Source organism: Cucurbita moschata, unplaced genomic scaffold, assembly GCF_002738365.1.
Source record: "Cucurbita moschata cultivar Rifu unplaced genomic scaffold, Cmos_1.0 Cmo_Scf00095, whole genome shotgun sequence".
NCBI lineage: Eukaryota > Viridiplantae > Streptophyta > Magnoliopsida > Cucurbitales > Cucurbitaceae > Cucurbita > Cucurbita moschata.
This window is the reverse complement of record NW_019268611.1, coordinates 533253-556512: the sequence shown is the minus strand read 5'-3', so window position 1 is coordinate 556512 and position 23260 is coordinate 533253. Positions and strand designations below refer to the sequence as shown.

The 23260-nt window shown below is 36.9% G+C and overlaps 1 non-coding gene across 1 annotated transcript; it reads left to right on the top strand.

The window, feature by feature from the left end:
- Positions 1-1755: 1755 nt before the first annotated feature.
- TRNAI-UAU lies at positions 1756-1829 on the top strand. Its single transcript has one exon. It is a non-coding gene; the product is annotated as a tRNA-Ile (tRNA).
- Positions 1830-23260: the final 21431 nt, after the last annotated feature.

Below are 23260 nucleotides of genomic sequence, written 5' to 3'. Positions count from 1 at the left end.
ACTTTTTAATGTGCAAGAGTGGCTTCTGTTGGAGTGAAAAGGATGAGTATTGTTTCTTCAAGAAATACACTAATTCTTATGATACACTGATTCTTATGTGTTTCTACTCCTGTATGTGGATGATGTACTAATTGTAGGATCTAGTATGATGGTGATAAACCAATTGAAGGCAAGCATGTCTTTAGTCTTTGAGATGAAATATTTGAGTGTAACGAAGAAGGTTCATAGGATAGGATTTCTCAAGATAGATCTGCTTGCACATTTAATCTATCCTAGGAGCAGTACATTGAGAAGATGTGGTCCAAATTAAAGATTAATGATGTTAAACTTAGGACTACCCCTTTTGGCAAATTATGTTAAATTGTCAAAGGGGCACTCTCCCAAGACAGTAGAAGAACATGAGTACATGACATCAGTTCCATACGCTTTTGTAGTTAGGAGTTGGATGTAGGCTGTTGTTTGCACTAGACTTGATATAACACATGTTGTAGGAGTTGATACCAAACTACATGGTAAACCAAGAGAAATAAAATTGAGAAGCCGTGATGTGGCTTTAGAGATATCTGAGAGGTACATCAAGTACTTCACTTTGTTATGGCAATGACAAAATAGTTGTGCAAGGTTTTGTGGATACTGATCTTAGTGGAGATGTAGACTCTAGCAAGAGCACATCTAAATACATCCACACTATAGATAGATCAATAATGACTTGGATGTCCAAGCTTTAAAACTGTGTTATTGCTTCATCTACTGAGGTTGCATACGTAGCAAGAACTGAAGTTGGAAAGGAAATGATATGGATGAAAGACTATCTAAAATAGTTAGACAAAAAGAATACAAGAAGATTATTTATCTAGATAGTCGAGTGCTGTACAATTGGTAAAAACCTCGACCTGTCATTCAAAGACAAAATTCATTAGAATATGATATCATTTCACTCGCAAGTTAGTGGAAGAGGGGGACATGTGTTTGGAGAAGATAGAGGGTGCAAAAAACTCAGCAAACATGTTAAAAAAAATGTGTTGATGTTGGAAAAGATGAAGTTGTGCAAAGCTTTAGTGGGTCTGGTGCAGTGATGATATTGATTGGGATAACAGTCGTTTGAGAATGAAATTTTAGATTGACTGGATCAGTCTCCAAATAGGAGAATTGTTAGGCTATAGAGTATACTGCTTATTTATAGCTTACGCGATGGTTATACATTATTAAGGTTATATGTTCTAAATGAATATAGTAGAAGGTCATGTAAACAAGTATGTATAGTAAATGAGTATATATGAGAGATGTTTATATGTTTAGTAAACGGAAATATATAAATATCTGCTTAAGTAGTGCTTTGAATATATACTTTCTGTGTATTATCTATTGTTGTATATACTTGAAAGTCATCCATATAAATTTTGGTCAAGATTCCTTCTTACATTTTCTCTCTTATATTCTTTGTACTCGTCTAGATTGAGTGTGTGAGTTGTTGTGCGATCCTAACAACACTGTCTAACAATTTTTTCTTTAAGAACGCGAGTCTTTAAACCCTCAACTTTCACGAATTTTCTCTGAAAACTATTGATTGTTTATGTGTATTTATGATTGAATGCTCATCTTCCGTTCTCTCCGATATTTCTTAAAATTAAAGCTTTGTTGTGCAAAGTTTCACTTTTCCTATTCAATTTGAAGGAGGCATCACTCAATTGAAAACACTAAATTTTATTGGTGTGGTTAAAGGGTTTATTTATGCGTGGTTTTGGGATCATTCAAGGTTCTGTAGCTCAGTTGGTTAGAGCGTTGGTCTTATGAGCCGAAGGTCGCGGGTTCAAGCCCCGCCAGAACCAAAATCCTAGAATTTTTTATTCTCAATTTATATCTACTTCCGTTTTGTTTAATTTCATTATTTAATCATTTATGTTATGCAATTTTTTTTTTGTCGGAAATTTTATTAGTGTACCTATGGTACCTAAACCTTCTAGTTACCATCACTACTTTCTTTTCTATACATTCTCTTATCCATTACATTAATTCTTGATAATGTATCTATCCGAACAACATAATGACATGTACCCGAAAAAATTTAAAAAATAAAGATTTGAGTGAAGAATTAAAAACTAGAAGAAAGAAAGAGTGCAAGAAACCTTAAAGAGATAAAGAAGGAAAAAATGTGTGTCATTGTGACTCCATCCACCTCAAGCATGATTCCGACCATACCTCTTTCAAGAACTTGCTCAAGAACTTGTTGAGATTAAGTCTGAATACTTGAATCATCAACATCCATCCGAATCAAGAAAGAATAAGATAAATATTTCATATTTTTTACTCTCAAAGCTTCCTCAAATCTGTGAGGTTTTTTAAGTAATTGGGATCCAAGATTTTAGTATGATGATCTTGTAACGTTGCAACAACCCTATTTTTCTGGGGAAATAAAGGTCCTGTCACATGCATGACATGATCTTTTTATACAGAAATATTTATTTAAAATAATTCATAAAACGATGTCATGGACTTTAACGTTCGTATTAAAAGCATCAAAACAAAACAATGAAAAATAACCAATGTGAAATATAAATAAATCAAAGAAAAGATTCAAACGACGCCTTAATCTAACCTACGAGCTACGAAATAAATAAAATATAACTCTCCTAATACAAGTTCCATGATCTTCAACGCGACGCCATTGTCTTCCATACATGGATGTCTTGGCTTTACCTAAAATATAAGAATCACAGAGTCTTGAATATTTTAAAAAATACTCATTAAGTGAACCAATCATTGGAGTCAGAGAATGCAAGTACATATAGAATGATGGGATATATAATTTAAAACCGTCTCCTCTTAGGCGACTTTCAGTTCGGGCAGATGGGATGTATAATACTTTTCTACATACAACCCCCACATGCGAGCATGGGCCCACCAGGCGGGCTTGCACACCCCCTGGGCCTGTTGGTCGAGTTAGCTTTTCTGGGCTGTTGTGGAACACCCGGAGGGAATAGTGACGGTCGTAACATCATGGTAAATGTGACAGTTATTTTAGTCTCATATTGTACACGTCCATACTCATCATAAAAGGGGCAGTATCCCGATGCTCATGAACATATAATTATGCATGAAGTCAATATTTTCCATCATAATAAATATACAAGACAACCCTTATTCTTTCATCACATATCACACTCGGTAATATGCATACATAAACTCTCATCAAATCAATTCATTCATAACAAAACTTTCAAATCATGGCATAGGGTCGTGCATCATAAATTTTCCTTATTTCAAAACATATCATAGCATGTCATAGCATAGCATATCACACAAAAAAACATGTGCAGGACCACTAGGCATGTGTCATTATACATAAATCAATTCTTTCAGCTAAACTGATAGTAGAACCATTTACTTGGTTGGCCTACGTCGAAGCTACTATGATCCCTTGATGCTAACTTAACATTGCTCTCTAAAATATAATTCTACCTAAGGAGTCCCACAATCATAAATTAGAATTCTACGGTGGAAATTTGCTCACCTAAATTTTTTAAAAATAATTTAAGCTTGACTCCAAATAATTTAAACTAGTTAAAACGTAGTCATACTAACCTTAAACTCTTTCAAAGAATTGAAACTAGCAGAAAAGGATCTGAGCATATCACATCCAAGTCGGATCAGCCAAAATGCCAACTTGGAGCTGTCAGAAATTGTAATCTCCAATTGGCTTCGAAGTGGGATAAAAAGAAAACCAAGGAACCTCTCTTTTGTCCATTCTTATGTGGATGGAAGACTTTGCTAAACTTCAATGGTGTTCTCATTACTTTTTGTAAGCTCCTCTAGAAACGAGAAGTGAGCCTTGCATCCGAGTTTGACTCAATGAAATATGACATGGCATGAATTTGAACTATTTTCTTTAGATGCAACTTCAGCTAAACGAAGCTCCTTTCACATGCTTCACTCTACACGAAGAGCTTCACATTCTTTGTTAATTGGGTCAAGACTACATTGATCTTGAAAAATTATCAAATAAATATCTTATATTACCATGCTTATCTCAAGAAACTCCTCACATCTACGGTTAAGGTAGGCCATGGTAGGATATTACTGTATTAACTCTAATTGAATTCACTAAAATACCCTCACCTGATACAACATGTCCAAGAAAAGTCCTGAAGCTAAAATTCACACTTTAAGAACTTGGTGTATAACTTATGCGCTTTCATGACTATCAAAACTCTCCTTAGATATACCTCATGCTCTACATTAGTTTTGGAGTACACCAGTATATCATATATGAAAAGTATCACGAATGTATCGAAGAAGTATTTGAATATCCAATTCATCAATTTCATAAACGTTGTAGGGGAATTATTAAGTCAACAGATGTCGGTTTGAACTCATAACACTCATAACTTCTTCTAAAGGAGATCTTAGGTTTCGTTGGTCTTCAACTAATGGTAACGAGTTAGCAGGTTAATTTTGGAGAACATAAAAGCTAATTACAACTGATCGAATAGGTCATCAATGCGTGACAATAGATACTTATTCTTGATGGTCATCATGTATAACTCTTGCTAGTCTATACATAATCGCAGGGAACCATTATTCTTCTTTATTAATATTACTGTGGTCCCCAGGCGACATCTTCATTCATATGAGTCTCCTAGACAACTACATCTTAACCTCTTTGATCTTAGTTGAGACCATTCAGTATGGAGCATTTAACATTGGAATCGTCATCATCTCAATTTCGATCCCAAAACTAACTTCTCTAACTGCAAAAAATTCTAGCAATACATTGAAAATGACATCTTCAAACTCTTGTATTACAAATGTTGAGGCTAGGAACGTCGTAGCCAATAAAGCCCAAGCACTATGACTTACTAGCTTCTTTCCCCAAGATTGCCATTGCTAGGAGGGAGAGATTACCATTGAAACTTCAAAATTTATACTACGAAGAAGCACCAACAAATAAGGATTGCTTCATTCCCATCGCTAGAAGGAGAGCGTGAACCTCTGACTTTATGGTTAAGAGTCACACGTTCTAACCAACTGAGCTATTCCAGCCAATCATTTATTACAATCCAAGCCCACCACTAATAGTTATTGTTGGCTTTCGTTCGTTACGTATCGCGATCAGCCTCATGATTTTAAACCGCATCTACTAGGGAGAGGTTTTCAAACCCTTGTAAGGAATGATTCTTCCCCTCTCCAATCGATTGGATCTCATAATCCACCCTTTTTGTGGGCCCAACATCCTTACTGGCCCATCTCCTGGTGATTAGTTCTTATATCATTTGTAAAAGTCCAAGCCCATTGTGTTAGCAGAGATGTCCAATTTGGCACATTACGTATTGTCAACAGCCTCACAGTATTAGAACGCGCCTATTAGGGAGAGGTTTTCGTACCCTTATAAGGATTGCTGTGTTCCTCTCTCCAACCGCTAGTAGATATTGTCTGTTTTAGTCCTTTAAGTATCGTCGTCAGCCTTACAGTTTTAAAATGCGTTTACTAGGAAGACGTTTACACACCCTTATAAGGAATGCTTCATTCCCTTCTAAAACCAATGTGAGATCTCACAATAAGCAGTCAGAATGGTCGAGTGGTCTAAAGTGCTAGACTCAAGTTTTGGTCCTCATAAGAGAGCATGGGTTCAAATCCCACTTCTAACTACTCATATTGTTGTGAGGTAGATGGCGAGCCAAAGTGGGATCTTATTAGTAGTGGTTAACTTTTTCAAATTAAGGAGGGCTTGAAATTTCCAACCTTGGTGTTACTAGCCACATTTGTTACAATCCAAGCCCACTAGTATAGACATATTGTCAACCCTTATAGTATTGTTCTAGCCTAGTCTAGAATGGCCACCCTTATAAGGAATCCTTCACTCCACTCTCAAACACAATAAGTAGGCCACCCTTACTTGGTAGATTTGAACTTTTCTATGTTAAGTCATGGATATCAATTGAACTCACTAAAGATTTAAAATTGTAAGACATGATTGTTAAAACTTCAAATCTATCTCAAAGTTTTAGTTAGTTTTGAACTTTTCTAAGTTAAGTCATGGATATCAATTGAACTCACTAAAGATTTAAAATTGCAAGACATGATGGTTAAAACTTCAAATCTATCTCAAAGTTCTAGTTAGCTCTCTTACACGTCACAAACCCAAGTTCATTCCCATCGTTAAAAGGAGGGCTTGAATTTCTAACCTTGCGATTAATTCGCTACAAGGAGGGCTTGAATTTCTAACCTTGCGATTAACAGCCACATAGTTGAATTTCTAACACAAGTTCATTCCCATCGCCAGAAGGAGGGCTTGAATTTCTAACCTTGCGATTAATAGCCACAGAGTTGAATTTTTAACAGCCACACACTCTGACCAACTAAGGGGTAGATATTGTTGGCTTTCTTCGTTACCTATTGCCACCGAACTTGAATTTATAACCTTGCGATTAACAGCCACAGAGTTGAATTTCTAACAACTACCCACTCTGACCAACTGAGGGGTAGATATTGTTAGCTTTCTTTGTTACGTATCGCCACCAACACCATTATAGTAAGGATTGCTTCATTCCCATCGCTAGAAATAGGGCTTGAATTTCTAACCTTGCAATTAACAGCCACACTCTGACCAATTGAGGGGTAGATATTGTCGGCTTTCGTTCGTTATGTATCGCCATCAGCCCCACGGTTTTAAACCACATCTACTAGGGAGACGTTTCGAGACCTTTCTAAGAAATGTTTCTTCCCCTCTCTAATCGATGTGGGATCTCATAATCCACCCTTCTGTAGGCCCAACATCCTCACTGGCACATCTCCTGGTGACTAGTTCTGATATCATTTGTAAAATTTCAAGCCCACTATTAGCAGAGATTGTACATTTTGGCACATTACGTATTACCATCAGCCTCACAGTATTAAAATACGCCTTTTAGGGAGTGGTTTTCGCACCCTTATAAGGATTACTTTGTTCCTCTCTTCAATCGCTAGTAGATATTGTCGGCTTTCATTTATCACCATCAGTCTCATGCTTTTAAACCGCATCTACTAGGGAGAGGTTTTCCGACCCATGTAAGAAATGTTTTCAGACCCTTGTAAGAAATGTTTTCAGACTCTTGTAAGAAATGTTTCTTCCCCTCTCCAATCAATGAAGGATCTCATAATTCACACGGGACCAGCTCATGAAATTTTAGGAGAAGGCTCAATATGACATGATAATGTTATATATGAAATTTGGTGACCATTAGGTTATGATAATGAGCAAAATCAAGTGTAGGTGTAAAATGACTAAAATGCCCCCTATGATTATGTAACACTAGCTTATGACCAAAATGACCTCTAAATGACATAAAATTTGATGAGAAACCTTATGTCATGGTGTAAAGGGATTACACAAAGTTATAATGCTATTGGAATATGTTGAAGAATTAAACCAAGATTTGGGATAGTAAATGACCAAAAGATTCTTATGAAAATTCTAAGATGTTTTTCAAGATCATAGAAGACTAAAAATACTATAGAAAATTATATGAGACTCATTTATGATATTAAGGGTAAGTATGCAAGGTTTTAAGGGGATTATGACAACTTTGGAATGTGAACCAAGAGAAAAATTACAAAAGTACCCCTCAACTGGTTATAAGAAATCAAGGTTCTTATTTATACCAAGTGACAAGATGGTTTTGCAAGATTTATACATGCAAAGAAATATTTATGCTTCATGTGAATGAGGGCGTACTCGTTAAGAATTTTTTTCTTAGTTGTACTTCAAGACTTAATAAAGAATTCTTAAAATAAGGACGGAGTAATTCCAAGATCAAAACACTTTTAGGGATTAAAGTTTCTTTTACAGGCATATGATGTAGTAGCCCAAATAAATAAATAAACAAATAAATATAATTTTAAAAAACGCTAAAAAAAACTTTCCCCACACTTCTCTCCCCTCATCTCACATCCATTCCCCAATTATCTCTCAGCAACCAACCTCTCACGTTATAATATGAAAAAAGAAACAAAAAAACAAAAAAACAAACGTCCAGATTTGTTTTTAGAAAAAACAAACGTCTTAACAGGTTCTTCAAAAACAAACACAAGGTATATATTAGATCTTTTTTTTTTTTTTTTATTCTAATTTTGTTTATAGGAAACCACAGAAATTATAGCTTAGATCTTCCTTAATTCTGTTGTTGTAATTATTTAGATAGGAGTCAGAAATTATCGAATCGAAGCCAAAAAAATCCATTAAGAGTTAGAAATTATCATATCCATGCTAAAGAATCAATTAAAAATGGACCAGAATACTCCTAAATCAGACGAGAAAAAAAAAAGAAATATATAGATAAAAAGAGAGGATGATTGGAAAACTCAATCAAAAGAGAAGAAAATAGAGAGATGAGAATAAGAAAGAGGAAGATATGTAAGTAAGATTTGGAAGTGAGTTAGATTTAGAAGTAAAAATCTATTAAAAATTGTGCAATAATACATATGAACAGAATGAAGAGTAAATACAAAAGAGAAGAGAAAAAAAAAGGAAGGAAAGAGAAAGATTCCTATTAATAGAATTAAATGATCCAACAAAAGAAATAACATTTTGTGAATAGAATTAAATGACAAAAAAAAAAAAAAATTATAAGAGGCCAAAGATTAAGTGAATAGAATTAGAGGCCAAAGATTAAGTGAATAGAATTAAATGATAAAAAGAATATATATTAAAGGGCTAGAAGATTCGGTGAATAGAATTAAATGGATTGAATAGAATTAAATGATCAAATATTTATATAAGACAAAACAAATAATAGAGGGCAAGAACGTTCACGGGCACCGGTGAATAGAATTAAATGATAAAACAAAAGAAATGACATAAGCACGAAAGTACAAGTGCAACGTAAAATATATCAATTTTTTAACGATAACTTTTATAAATAAGTAACAATAGAAAATGAAATATTTAATAATATATAAGATTTCCAAGATTTTACAAAGCAAAAACTCTAATATTTGCATAAAATCTAACACATGGACCATTATAAATTAGAGGAATAATTTTGTAAGAGTTCGAATTTGAAACTGATGTCATGGGCTCTTATAGGTTGACTTGGATTTTAGAGGACAAAATCGAAATTTAAATTAGTGACAACAGCCTAAGCTAATCAGGTAATTGACATTGCTATAGGATAGACTAAAAATTGTGAGTTACAATTTATGATGCATGTGCGTAATATATATAATTCGATGTATAACGTACTTGATATGCTTGATGCACTTTATGGCGAAATGATGAGTATGATGATTGCATGACGTTTGTCTTAATATGTTGATGTTTTCCATATTAAGCATGCTATATGATGATGGGTGTCATATTGCATCATGTCGATAGACCGACATAGGACACAACCCTAAGAGCATGAAAATGATATTAATATAAATATCCAACGAGCATGTGTTACTTAATGTAACAAAGAGATGAGACTGTATGGTTGTGTCAGAAGAGATGATATGGAAATTAGAGGGATCTCATGCATGTTGTATGTTCATAAGCATAGAGATACTTCTAAAAAAAAACGATGAGTCTGGACACGTACAGTATGTTAATGAAGATGTTCATGGGAAGCATGACACCAAGGGGTTCCGCTGACCTCCAGACGTCGATACATATTAGCTTGACCAAAGAGGATCCAGGGGGTGTGCAAGCCCTCGGAGATTTACACTCGCACGTGTGGGTCGTGTGCAGAGAAGTATTATACATCCAAAGTAGTCCGAGACTGGAGGTCATCCCTAGAGAATAGAGATAGGTCCCAAGAGCATGATTGCATGTCTTTGCATTAGCATGACCCCTATAGTGGGGTCACTTACTGAATATTCTTTGAAATACTCTGCCTGTGTGCCATATTATTTGTCAGGTAAAGGCAAGACGCCCATGTACAAATGACAACGGCATCACGAGTAGAGACTGACACGTGCATAGGGTACACTTAGATTTAAATTCCTAGTCTTAGGTTAGGATAGATTGTTTTGCATCTCATTGTTTTAAATTATTTTGTATTGTTTTTTTTTTTTAATTTTTTAGTATTTCGTATTAAACACATAAGACCATGGATGTGTTTTAAAGAGATGATGTTTTATATGTTTTCGACATTTATACTAGAGATGAGATTTACTTTTAAGAGTTATATTCCGCATTTTAGCAGAGCATGAGACGTTAGTAACGACTCTGAGTAAGTAGAAATTTAGGGTCGTTTCAGATGTTAATGACGAAAGTCTTAAAACTGTTGCTGAAGAACTAGACGTGGAGCAAGTGAAACCTGAGCAAGTGTTGTGAAGATCATCTATAACTATCAAAAAATCAGATAGATATTTACCTTCATTACACTATGATATAAACCAAGAGACATCAGTCATACAATATACTTAAATGAAGATGTGAAGAAAATGTTGTTGAAATTATCAAAAGATATTTCAATTTTGACTCAGTGAAGAAGAATGAAGCTTCATTGTTATATATTTTCGGTGAATCCTAATAGAGAATAATTTAGAGTTATGGTGTTTCTTTAATGTATTTTAAGGCTTATTTATATGGTCCCTAATTATGGCCATAAAATATACATAGTGACTAATTACAGTCATAAATTATGACTATTACAAACTCTTGAGATGCCTCACATAAGATCAAGGGTTTTATTTTGACGCTGTATAAAGTCAGTGTGTAATAATTGTGAAAGAGATTTGGAAAATGTAGTAAAAAGGGCATTTGTGTTTTCCTTTTACCAATGAATAAGTTTCTTTGCAATTCTATGTAGTTTAGGTTTTATGTAGAATCATTCAAACTCGACATGATCAATCATGTTTGTGGAGTGATTCGGATCTCAAACAAGTGTTCTTACCTTTAGATATTTGATCAATAAGGTAATCTGAATTTTACTTCCCCTTGGAGTGATTCTTTATCATTACGGCTAAGTTTAGATTGAATGTTTAGAATCATTCAAGCTAGACGTAATCGATCTTTCTTATGTAGTGATTCGAATCTCAAACAAATCTTCTTGCCTTGAGATATTCAATCTACAAGGTAATCCAAATCTTACTTTCTTGCAGTGATTTTGATATTATTTGGTATCATAGCTTTCCCTTCGGTTGATTTCTTATCCTTTGGTATCAGAGATTTTCCTTGGATTGATTCCTTATTATTTAGTAGGAGAGCTTTCTCTTATGTTGATTCCTTATCACAGTATCTATTGCTAACTGACAAAGGAGAACGAAAGTCCTTTGATGAGACCCTATAGGTAGAAGATTCAGTCAAGTGGGACAAAGGCATGGATGATGAGATGAGCTCACTTACGAAGAATAATACGTGGGTGTTGATTGAGATACCTATCGAAAAGAGAGCTCTGTTGAACAAACGAGTGTTCAGAATCAAGGCTGAACTAGATGACAAAGTGATGTTAAAGGCTTGGTTAGTAGTTAAAGGATATTCACACAGGAAAGAGATTGATTATGCTCAAATGTTTTCTCTGGTTGTGAAATTAACTACTATCCAAATTTTGCTGAGTATTGTTGCTTCGAAGAATTGGTACCTTGGGCAAATGGATGTAAAAACAACATTTTTACATGGAGTTCTAGATGAGAAGATCTGTATGCAACAACCAAAAGATTTGCATCTCCAGGAAAAGAACACATGGTGTAGCTCCATAGGAGCTTGTATGAACTAAAACAAGCACCAAGACAATGGTATAAAAAGCTTGACTCCTTAATGTGCAAGAGTGGTTTCCACAGGAGTGAAAAGAATGACTGTTGTTACTTTAAGAAATACACTAATTCTTATGTGTTTCTACTCCTGTATTAGATGATATACTAATTGTAGGATCTAGTATGATGGAGATAAACAACCTAAAGGCAAGCATGTCTTTAGTATTTGAAATGAAATATTTGAGTGCAACAAAGCAGATTCACAGGATAGAATTTCTCAAGATAGATCTGCTGGCACATTAAATCTATCCTAGGAGCAGTACATTGAGAAGGTGTTGTACAAATTCAAGACTAATTTTGTTAAACTCAGGACTAGCCCTTTTAGAAAATTATGTTAAATTTTCAAAGGGGCACTCGACCAAGAAAGTTGAAGAACATGAGTACATGGCATAAGCTCCATATGCTTTTGCAGTTAGGAGTTTGATGTATGTCATGGTTTGCACTAGACTTGATATAGCACATGCTATAGGAGTTGATAGCATGTACATGGTAAACCGAGAGAAATAACATTGAGAAGCTGTCACGTGGCTTTAGAGATATATGAGAGGTATATCTAGTACTTCACTTTGTTATGACAATGACAAAGTAGTTCTACAAGATTTTGTGGATACTGATCTTAGTGGAGATATATACTCTAGTAAGAGCATATCTAAATACATCCACACTATAGATAGAACAACAATGAGTTGGATGTCCAAGCTTTAAAACTGGTTATTGCTTCATCTACTAGGTTGCATACATGGCAAAAGCTAAAGTTGGAAAGGAGATGATATGGATGAAAGACTATCTAAAATTGTTAGACAAAAAGCATACAAAAAGATTATTTATCTAGATAGTTAGAGTGCTATACAATTGGTAAAAACCTCGGTCTATCATTCAAAGACAAAACATATTAGAATATGGTATCATTTCACTCGTAAGTTAGTGGAAGAGGGTGACATGTGTTTGGAGAAGATAGAGGGTGCAAAAAACTCAGCAGACATGTTGAAAAAAATGTGTTGATGTTGGAAAAGATGAAGTTGTGCAAAGCTTTAGTTGGTCTAGTGCAGTGATGATATTGATCGGGATAGAGATCGTTTGAGAATGAAATTCTAGATTGATTGGAACAGTCTCCAAATAGAAGAAGTATTAGGCTATGGAGTATGCTGCTTATTTATAGCTTACGTGACTGATTATACATAGTAAGGTTATATGTTCTAAATGAATATAGTAAAGGGATGTTTATATGTATAGTAAACTGATCTATATAAATATATGCTTAAGAAGTGCTTTGAATATATACTTTTGTGTATTCTCTGTTATTGTATATACTTGCAAGACATCCATATAAACCTCTGATCAAGTTTCCTTCTTACCTTTTCTTTTTCCTATTATTTGTATTCATGTAGATTGAGTGTGTGAGTTATTGTGCGGTCTTAACAACACTCTCTAACTATTTTTCTTTAAGGACTCGAGTCTTTAAGCACTTAATTTTCATGAATTTTCTCTTAAAACTATTGAGTGTTTATGTGTATTTATGATTGAATTCTATCTTCCATTTCACTCCAAGATTAAAGATATTTCTTAAAATTGAAGCTAAGGTTGAACTCTTTGTTGGGCAAAGTTTGGGTATCAGCCAAACTAAATTTTATTGTGTGATTGAAGGTTTATTCATGGGTGGTTCTTGAATCATCTAAAGTCCTGTAGCTCAGTTGGTTAGAGCGTTGGTCTTACCCGCCGAAGGTCGCGGGGCTTAGCGAGAACCAACATCCTTGAATATGTGATTTTCGATTTATAAAATTTCACTCATAGATGAAGACAGAGGTTGCAAATCTTCTTGAGTCATTTGTGGCTTATATAACTCATCCATATAAATCTAACTCATCCATATAAATCTAAATAAATCTAAGCCCATATTTCTCTTTACATTTTTTTCTCTCATATTCTTTGTGTTCATCAAGATTGAGTAGGTCTGGTGTTGTGCGGTCCTAACAACTAGTATCAAACCTAGACGAGATCACCACTAAAGATGAAAAACTCAAAGATGGGAGTCATGGTGACTCCATCCACCTCCAGCATGATTCCGACCAATACCTCTTTCAAAAGTTTCCTCAAATCCGTGAGGTTTTTTTAAGTAATTGGGTTCTAAGATTTCAGTAGGAAGATCATGTAAGGTTGCAACGACCCTATTTTTCGGAATAAAGTACATTTGTTTGCTTTAGAAGGAGGGCTTGAACATCCGAAGCACCAACACAATTATAAGGATTGTTTCATTCTCCCATCACTAGAAGGAGGGCTTGAACCTCCAACTTTGTAGTTAACAGCCACAGACTCTAACCAAATGAGCTATTCCAGCCAATCATTTGTAAAAGTTCAAGTTCTGGTTCATTTTGGCACATTACGTATTGTCATCAGCCTCACAGTATTAAAACGCGCCTATTAGAGAGAGGTTTCTGCACTCTTATAAGGATTGCTTTGTTCCTCTCTCCAATTGATAGCCACACTGTCTATTTTAGTCCGTTTAAGTATTGTCATCAACCTCATAGTTTTAAAACGCATCTACTAGGGAGACGTTTACACACCCTTATAAGGAATGCTTCATTCCTCTCTCAAACCAATGCGAGATTTCACAATAAGTAGTTAGAATGGTTGAGTGGTCTAAGGTGCCAAGCTCAAGTTTTGGTCCTTGTAAGAGGGCGTGGGTTCAAATCTCATTTTTGACAACTCATATTATGGTGAGGTAGATGGTGAGCCAAAGTGGATAAGATCCAACTTTTCAAAGGTACGGAGGGCTTGAATGTCCAACCTTTTGGGTTAATAATCATCACCTCATAGTTTTAGTGTCTACTAGGTTGCTGATGTTTACACACCCTTATAAGGAATACTTTATTTCCCTCTTAAACAATTACAGGATCTCATAATTAGTTAGTATGGTAGAGTGGTCTAAGGTGCTAGACTTAAGTCATGGATATCAATTGAACTCACTAGTGATTTAAAATTGCCAAGACATGATTTGGATATCAATTGAACTCACTAGAGATAATAAGGATTGCTTCATTCCCCTCACTAGAAGGAGGGAGAGGTTTCTAGACCCTTCTAAGAAATGTTTTTGATCTCATAATCCACCCCTTATGTGGGCCAAACATCCTCACTGGCATGACACATCTCGTGGTGACTAGTTCTTATATTATTTGTAAAAGTCCAAGCCCACTGCTAGCAGAGATTGTCTATTTTGGCATATTACGTATTGCCACAGTTTTAAAACGCGCCTATTAGGGAGAGGTTTTCACACCCTTATAAGGATTGTTTTGTTCCTCTCTCCAACTGCTAGCACATATTGTTTGTTTTAGTCCGTTAGGTATCTCCGTTAGCCTCACGGTTTTAAAATGCGTCTACTAGGGAGGCGTTTACACACCCTTATAAGAAATGCTTCGTTTCCTTCTCAATCCAATGCGGGTTTTCACAATAAGTAGTCAAGATGTTTCTTCCCCTCTTCAATCGTTGTGGGATCTCATAATCCACCCCTTCTATGGGCCCAGCATTCTCACTAGCACATCTCCTAGTGACTAGCTCTGATATCATTGGTAAAAGTCCAAGCCCACTGCAAGCGCAAGCAGAGATTGTCCATTTTGGCACATTACATATTGCCATCAGCCTCACAGTTTAAAAATGCGTGTGTCAAGGAGAGGTTTCCACACCCTTATAAGAATTGCTTCGTTCCTCTCTGTAACGATTCAAATTTTATTTTTTTAGATTTTATGTTTGAGATTTTATGTTTGCTGCAAAAAATAGAAGGATATTATGCTATGCATTTATTCTCACCGGAAAAGGTGCGCGATCCACTCTTTCTGTGGGCTCAGCATTCTCATTGGCACATCTCCTGGTGACTAGCTCTAATATCATTGGTAAAAGTCCAAGCCCACTACTAGCAGAGATTGTCCACTTTGGCACATTACATATTGACATCAGCCTCACAGTTTTAAAATGCCCTATTAGGGAGAGGTTTCCACACCCTTATAAGAATTGCTTCGTTCCTCTCGGTAATGATTCATATTTAATTTTTTTTTTAGATTTTATGTTTGAGATTTTATTTTTGCTGCAAAAAATGGAAAGATATTATGCTATGCATTTATTCTCGCCGGAAAAGGTGCGCGATTTCCGACAAGAAAGTTATTACCTTAATAGAAACATTATGAGACCCTTTATATTCATATGTTCAACCCTTCTCTTTCCTTAAAAACGATTTCTCTCCAAACTTTTCTCTCGGAACATTGGGGTTGCTATTTCGGAGAAAGGTTTTGAGTGGCAGTAAGATATAGATGTTGGGATCGTCGTGCTTGTGTCGAAGATGCTGCGTGACCAGCGGAAACAAGAAGTTGCATCGGGGGTCGTCAGTGACGGAAAGGCATCAAAATAGGTGAAGGTGTCGCGCGTCGTCAGAATCGGGGCAGCAAGAGAAACGGAGAAGGCTGCTTCGTCATCATCGGCTCGTCGTCAGAATCAGGCAGGCGAAAATTAGGGTTTCGCTTTCTGGCAGTATGGAAGATGCGGGTTGGAATCGGGTCGGGTGCCTTTGAACAAACCCACGGATGAACGCGGGCTGCGTGCGTTTCGACCCAACATAGACGTGTGCCTACAGCTGCGCTCTTGGCTCCGTAGTGTGTACGGCGGCTCGGCTTTGTCAATTATTGCGGCTCGGCTTGGCGGCTTAGTTGGTCGGTTCAACGTCTCGACTTATTGACTCAGTATCACTATAATATATTGATTCCAAGGCTTTTGGCCCTCCCAAAATCGTTTCTGCCCTTATTTATATCATCTGAGGTCAGTATAGTTCCTAACTATCAAAGAAAAATTGTGTTGGGAGTTTATTTTGATAAATAACATGAGATTTAGCTAAACTATGTTATGAAAGGTTCCTAAATTTTTACGTGGTTATTGTAGGACATAATTAACCGTTGAAATTAGCTTGTTGTGAGTGACTTCGGCCGGTAAGTTATTGTTGAAAAAAATTAAACAAACACATAAATGAAGATAGAGGTTGCAAATCTTGTTGAGTCACTTGTGGCTTTAATGGGAGGGAGTGGAGAGGAACATTCAAACCTAGGTACTTGTAGCAGCTAGAAAGGTTGATGGAAAAGAAATTGCTAGGTTGCAACTTGAAAGGGGAAATAATGACGCTAAAATATATAGAAAATTTTACAGTTTAGAGAACAGTTTTGTGTGTTTCATATGGCTTGAATAATCAATTGTAAATGTTTTATTGCCTATCACGATAAAAATACTAAGACGAAACCAGTATATGAAAGATATTACATTGGAATACGAGATAAAATAAAAGAAAAGTATCCAAATTTAGGATATGAGTTTTACACTTTCGAGGACGAAAATTTCTTTTAGGGGTATATGATGTAAGGATTTGAAATAAAAATTACTAAGATCGCTATAAAATGCAAAAAATTGATTAAATATTTATCTAATTGGTGAAAGGAAGCAAGTCTTGAGAAAAAAGTGAGAAAGTTGAAATTAAGGTTGAGTTAGTATCTAAGGTTTTCCAACCTTAGTGTCTTCATGAATATTGATTTCAATTAAGCTCCTAAGCTACGAACCTACTAAATAAATTGGGTTGCTCATGAAATTTTAGGAGAAGGCTCAATATGACATGATAATGTTATGTATGAAATATGGTGACCTAGTTATGATAATGGGCTAAACCAAGTGTAGGTGTAAAATGATTAAAATGCCCCTATGACTATGTACCACTAGCTTAGGACCAAAGTAACCTCTAAATGACCTGAAATTAGATGAAGAGCTTTATGTCATGGTGCAAAAGGATTACAAAAAAGTTAGAAGGCCATTGGAATATTTTGAGGAATTAAACCAAAATTAGGGGTGGTAAATCACCAAAAGACCCCTATGAAAATTTTAAGATCCTTAGAAGATTCAAAATACTATAGAAAATTATATGAGACTCATTTATGATATTAAGGATAAGTATGCCATGTTTTAAGGAGATTAGGACAGCTTTGTAATGTGAACCAAGAAAAAAAAAAAAGTAAGAAACTACCACTCAACGTTAATAAGAAATCAAGGTTTTTATGAATACCAAATGACAAGAGGGTTACTCAAAATCTATACATGCAAAGAAATATTTATGATTCATGTGGATATGGGCGTATTCGTTAAGAATTTTTCCTTAGTTGTCCCTCAAGACTTAACAAAGAACTCTTAGAATAAGAATCCGAGTAATTCCAAGATCAAAACACTCCTGGAGACCAAAATTTCTTTTAGAGGCATATAATGTAATAGCCAAAATAACTAAATAAATAAATAAATATAGTTTTAAAAAAATTACTAAAAAAAAATTTCTCCACACTCCTCTCCATTAATCTCTTATCCCTTCCTCCAATTATCTCTCTTCAACCATCCTCACCCCATAATATCAGGTTCTAAAAAAAGAAACAGAAAAACAATTGATATCAAGTTCTAAAAAGAAACAAAAAAACAAAAAAACAAATATAAACAAAAGTGAGTGTTATGGTACATGTGTTATGGTACATCTATACGAGGTTCTGCAAAAACAAAAAAACAAACGTGTTAAGGTATATTTTAGATTTTTTTTTTTTAATTCTAATTTTGTTTTCCTGAAATCACACCAACTTATATCTTAGATCTCCCTAATTTGTTGCAATTTTTTATCCTAATTTTGTTGCAATCATTTAGATAGGAGTTAGAAATTATCCTATCGGAACAAAAGAATCAATTAAAAATATGTAACTATCCTATCTACACACCACAGTCTTTGATCACGATGCTGCCGTCAACCGTACATGAGCGCTTGTCTTTACCTGAAAAATAATGTGGCATACGGTCGAAAACTCGTTTAGTATTGGCACGTTTTCTAGGGTCTTCTTTTTTTCTCTTACGTCTACAGCATATGCTAATATAGTCCATCCGCCATGTTGGACTAACCTCTCTGCTTTCTTCATCGAGACTACCTTGGGGGTAATCCTAATACTTGCGCCTTTGAATTTAAAGGTAGGTCCCGTCAGTGGTGAAAATTTTACTTCCTTTTTATGATCGTCTATACTAGCATGGTTTTTGGCTAACCAATCCATGACTAATAAGACGTCGAAATCCGTCATGTTTACAACCATCAAGTCAATGCTTAGAGTTTGGTTCCCTATGGTTACTTGGCAATTCTTTACTCTATCCCTAGCTACTAAGTCTATCCCCGAAGAGGTGCTTACAAACATTTCATGCAATAAGGGTTCTAGTCCGAACAATGCTTGTACAACAAAAGTCATAGAAATAAAGGAATGCGTGGAACCAGAATCAAATAAGGTAAAAGCGAAATGACCTAAAAAAGATAGTGTACCTGTAACCACGGTGTCAGACCTCTCAATGTCCTTTCTTGTAGATACGTAGGCCCTAGCTTGAGCTCGGGGTGGTGCTAGTTGTTCGGTCTGCTCTACTACTCTAGGCGGGTTTTGTTGTGTTTTAGCGTTTCTGGCTGTGTAGTTCACGACAATGTGCCCCTTTTGACCACATTTGTAACACGCTCGGCTGCCAGCCATGCACCTCCCGTCATGTATTCTTCCACAGATAGTGCACCCTTCTTCTCTCCTCCCTCTAGCCCCATCTTAATTCTTGGGGTTCCTGTCAGTACGTCGAGGAGGTTGTCACTCATTCCATCTTAGAGCAGGTTTGTAGTTGGAACGGTGCGTACGTGCTTGTGGCGGACGATTAGAGCCTCCTGATTCATGTGGACGCTTCTGCCCAATTACTACTGACTTCTCACATCGTTTCTTATCCTTTTGTTTCTCTAAAGTCTTGGCAGTTCTCAAGACTTCCTCATAGGTCTTTGGGTTGAACGCTTCCAGCATGTGGCGGATTCTTGGTTCCAGACCTAGTACAAATTTCTCTATCATCTTTTCTTCAGTATCCACCATGGACAGCGCAAATCTCTTGAGTCTCTTAAACTCTCGGTTGTATTTCTCCACTGCGAGTCCGCCCTGTACCAAATGGGCGAACAACTGCTGCCTCTTAAGTTGCTCTGACTTAGGATAATATTCTTTAAGGAAAGTCTCTTAAACCGTTCCCAGTTCATAGGTCCCCCTTCTGGGTTAAGAAGGGTTTTGTTATCTCTCCACCATATCTCTGCGTCCTTCTGTAGGACGAATGTTGCGCAGGTGATCTTTTGGTTCTCTAGGCACTTCATAGTCTTAAAGGTCGTTTCTATAGATGCAATCCACATTTGGGCTTCTATGGGGTCTTCTAAGGAACCGGCGAATTATCGAGGGTCATATCTCTTGAAATATTTTATCCAGTTTGAAGATCTAATAGGTTGTGGAAGGTTTACTGGGGCGTTGGCCTGAGCATCGGCCTCTGCCCACGCTTGGGCCAGTGTTTGTGCCTGTGCCTGGGCCTGTTCATGGAACTGTTGGCTGGCTAGTAGATTGACTTTCTGAGTGGTTACCAGGGTTTGAATTAAGGCTTGGATGGACTCACACATTAACTTAGTATTAGCATCTACTGCGGCCGTTGGGGGTGCAACCTCAGGTGCGGCTTGTGGTGGTAGAGCAGGCTGGCGTGGAGGCTTAATTGTGGTGGAAGCTCAGCTTGTAGTGGAGGCGCTAAAGGTGATAGCGCAACTGGTGGTAAGACTGGGGGCAGCGTAACTGTTACCGACCCAGCCTCTGATCCTTCTAGAGGTGAGCCCTTTACTGCCTTACCTCATCATATTCCTTTAAGACAGGGTCGCCCCCATCCTCGTCTTCCTCTTCCTCTTCCTTTTCTTCGTCCTCTAAGCATGGTTCTATAAACCAATATAAGATTACTTAAGTCTAAGGCCTTAATACTATGCATAAATAAATAACAATATACAAACTATACAATACATCATAATGCCACAAAAGTAAAAACTCAACATGCTATACATCATATCATACTCATTAATAAATACTTAAAATATACCACAACTTCAACAATATTAACAAGAAAATGCATGCGAGTTCAAAAACGTTTCTCCTTTCTTATCTTATGCAAGGCATACCTGACGGTGACGAGGCATCGATGTTGGGACCATGGAGCGTGCCAAGCCTACATCGTAAGCTAGTTTACAGAATCTAAAACCTAGAGCTTTGATACCAACTGTAACGACCCTATATTTTCACATATCCATAGTCGCCACTAACATCTCATGCTCATCTCTAATGCAGAACATAACTCTAAAAATTCTCATCTTAAATAGCGGAAAATTTAGAACTTCAAAATACATTAAATCACTAGAATACACTACCGAACTTACATGTTTCAGACATTATGCTAGAGTTCAAAATAAGATAAAAACAATTACAAATTAAATAATTTAAATAAATGAAATGCAAACACCCTAATCTAACCCAGACTAGGAATTTTAAATATGCAACTATCCTATGCATGCACCACAGTCTCTGATCATGATGCCGCCGTCAACCGTACATGGGCCCCTTACCTTTAGCTAAAAAACAATGTGGCACACGGCCTAAGTATTTCGAAGAAATACTCAGTAAGTGACCCCACACTGGGTCATGCTAATGCAAACATATGCAATCATGAATTGGGGACTGAACCTCTAATCATCATAAGGGTGGCTTCTAGTGTCGGACAAATTGGATATGTAGTACTTCCCTACATACGACTTACACGTGTAAGTGTGAATCTCCAGGGCGCTCACACACCCCCTGGACCCTCTGGTCAAGCTAATCTGTAGCGACGTCTGGAGATCAGCGGAACCCCATAGTGTCATGCGTCTCTTGAACACCCTCATTGGTGTGGATTCACACTCATCATCATACGGTGCGCGTCCGCACTCATCGTTTCTAGGGGAAGTAATCCTATGCTTATGAACACACAATATGCATGAGGTCCCTCTAAATCCAATTATACTTCTCTTCTGACACAACCCTCTAATCTTATCTCTTTGTTACACTGTGTAACACGTGCTCATGGATATTACATTAATATCATTATCATACTCTTAGGGTTGTGTCCTATATCGATCTACGATGTGATGCAATATGACATACAACATCATAAGGCATGTCTAAAATGGAAAACATCATCATGTTAATAACATCGTCATGCATACATCATACTCATCATAGAAGTCATTAAGTGAATCAAATATAACATGTACGTCATGCATCAAAACATAAACAACGTACATTTAACATATATCACAGCACAACGTCATACTCATACATCATCATAATTCAAACAATCTTTAGCCTATCCTATAGTAAGACCACTTACTTGGTTGGCCTTGGCCGAAGTACTCCCTAATTAGCTAATGTAAGCTCCCGTTCCTTGAGAGTTGCTTCCTATGTTGCCGGGGTTTGTTTCCTATCACACCGTTCGCCACCTTCCGATAGGATTATCACAATTAAATTACTAATAACTTAGTAAATGTGAAATACAGCTCTAAAACAGCCTCGAATACCTTAACCAGGGTAAAAAATAGATCTAGAGGGGTCGAAACGGTGGAAATCGAGTCAAAAATAGGTGAGCCGAGCCAAAACAGCCGCTGAAAGCCGTCGGAGGAGCCGCTAGAGCATCACCTGAGGGAGCCCGAGCCGAGCTGAGGGACTGCTTGCGTCACTGTGTACCACATGGCAGTAGTAGAACACGCCACGTCGTGCGGTGGCGTTGAGTTAAAGCGCGGGCATAGTCTGGTTCGGGTCGCAGTTCGGGTCGTTGGTTGTAGAAGGCTATTGGGCCAGATTGATCGTTGGGCCTTGGCTTACTAGACTGGGCCGCAGGTATTTCAGTTGCAGACTGGTTCGGTTGGACCGTGGGTCTGGTCTCAGGTTGGTTCAGCTGAACCGTCGGCTACTAGACTTGATTGAGGTGTGGGCCACTGTAGTTGGGCAGGGCCAAAGGCAGAGGTCGAGGGAAAAGAAGTCAGGCTGGCTTTCGAGTTTTGGGTTCAGGTTGACCCGGATCCAGTGCATCTCATCTTCCTTACCCGACTTTGGCAGATTTTTCGGCGCGGTTCCTCTCTCCTTTCCGTGGCGTCTTCGTTGCTGATTTTGGTCCCCTTTCTTCCCTTTCCTCTCTTTTTGTTGTTCCTCTTTCCTTTCTGGACGTTTTGTGGTAGCACAATTCATACAACCATAGATCTAAGAACGTTTAAGAAAACCCAATTTTTTGACCTCGGTTACCAACGACGACACGTACAAAAAGGCACAAAACGTACCTTGAGTTATTGTCCCATCCTTAGGAATCCTTCTCGTGACGATAACTATGCGTTTGGCTTTGTGTTCGGGTGGTTTGGGATTCATCGGAAAAATTGGAAACTCGCTGACGTTATTCGAAATCTCTCTCTCTCGTATTTTCGTATTTTCTTTCTTTTTACTGTTTGTAGGTATTCCGAGGTGTTCTAGGAATCTTGGGCTGAAGACTGAGCGGGATGTGGTTGTCGTTTCGCGTGGAATCCGTGAAACTCGACGGTTGCCAGAAAACTCGCGGGTTTTTCGGCGACTGAGTTGTTTATTTCCCTTTTTTTTTTTTTTTTTTTTTTTTTTTTTTT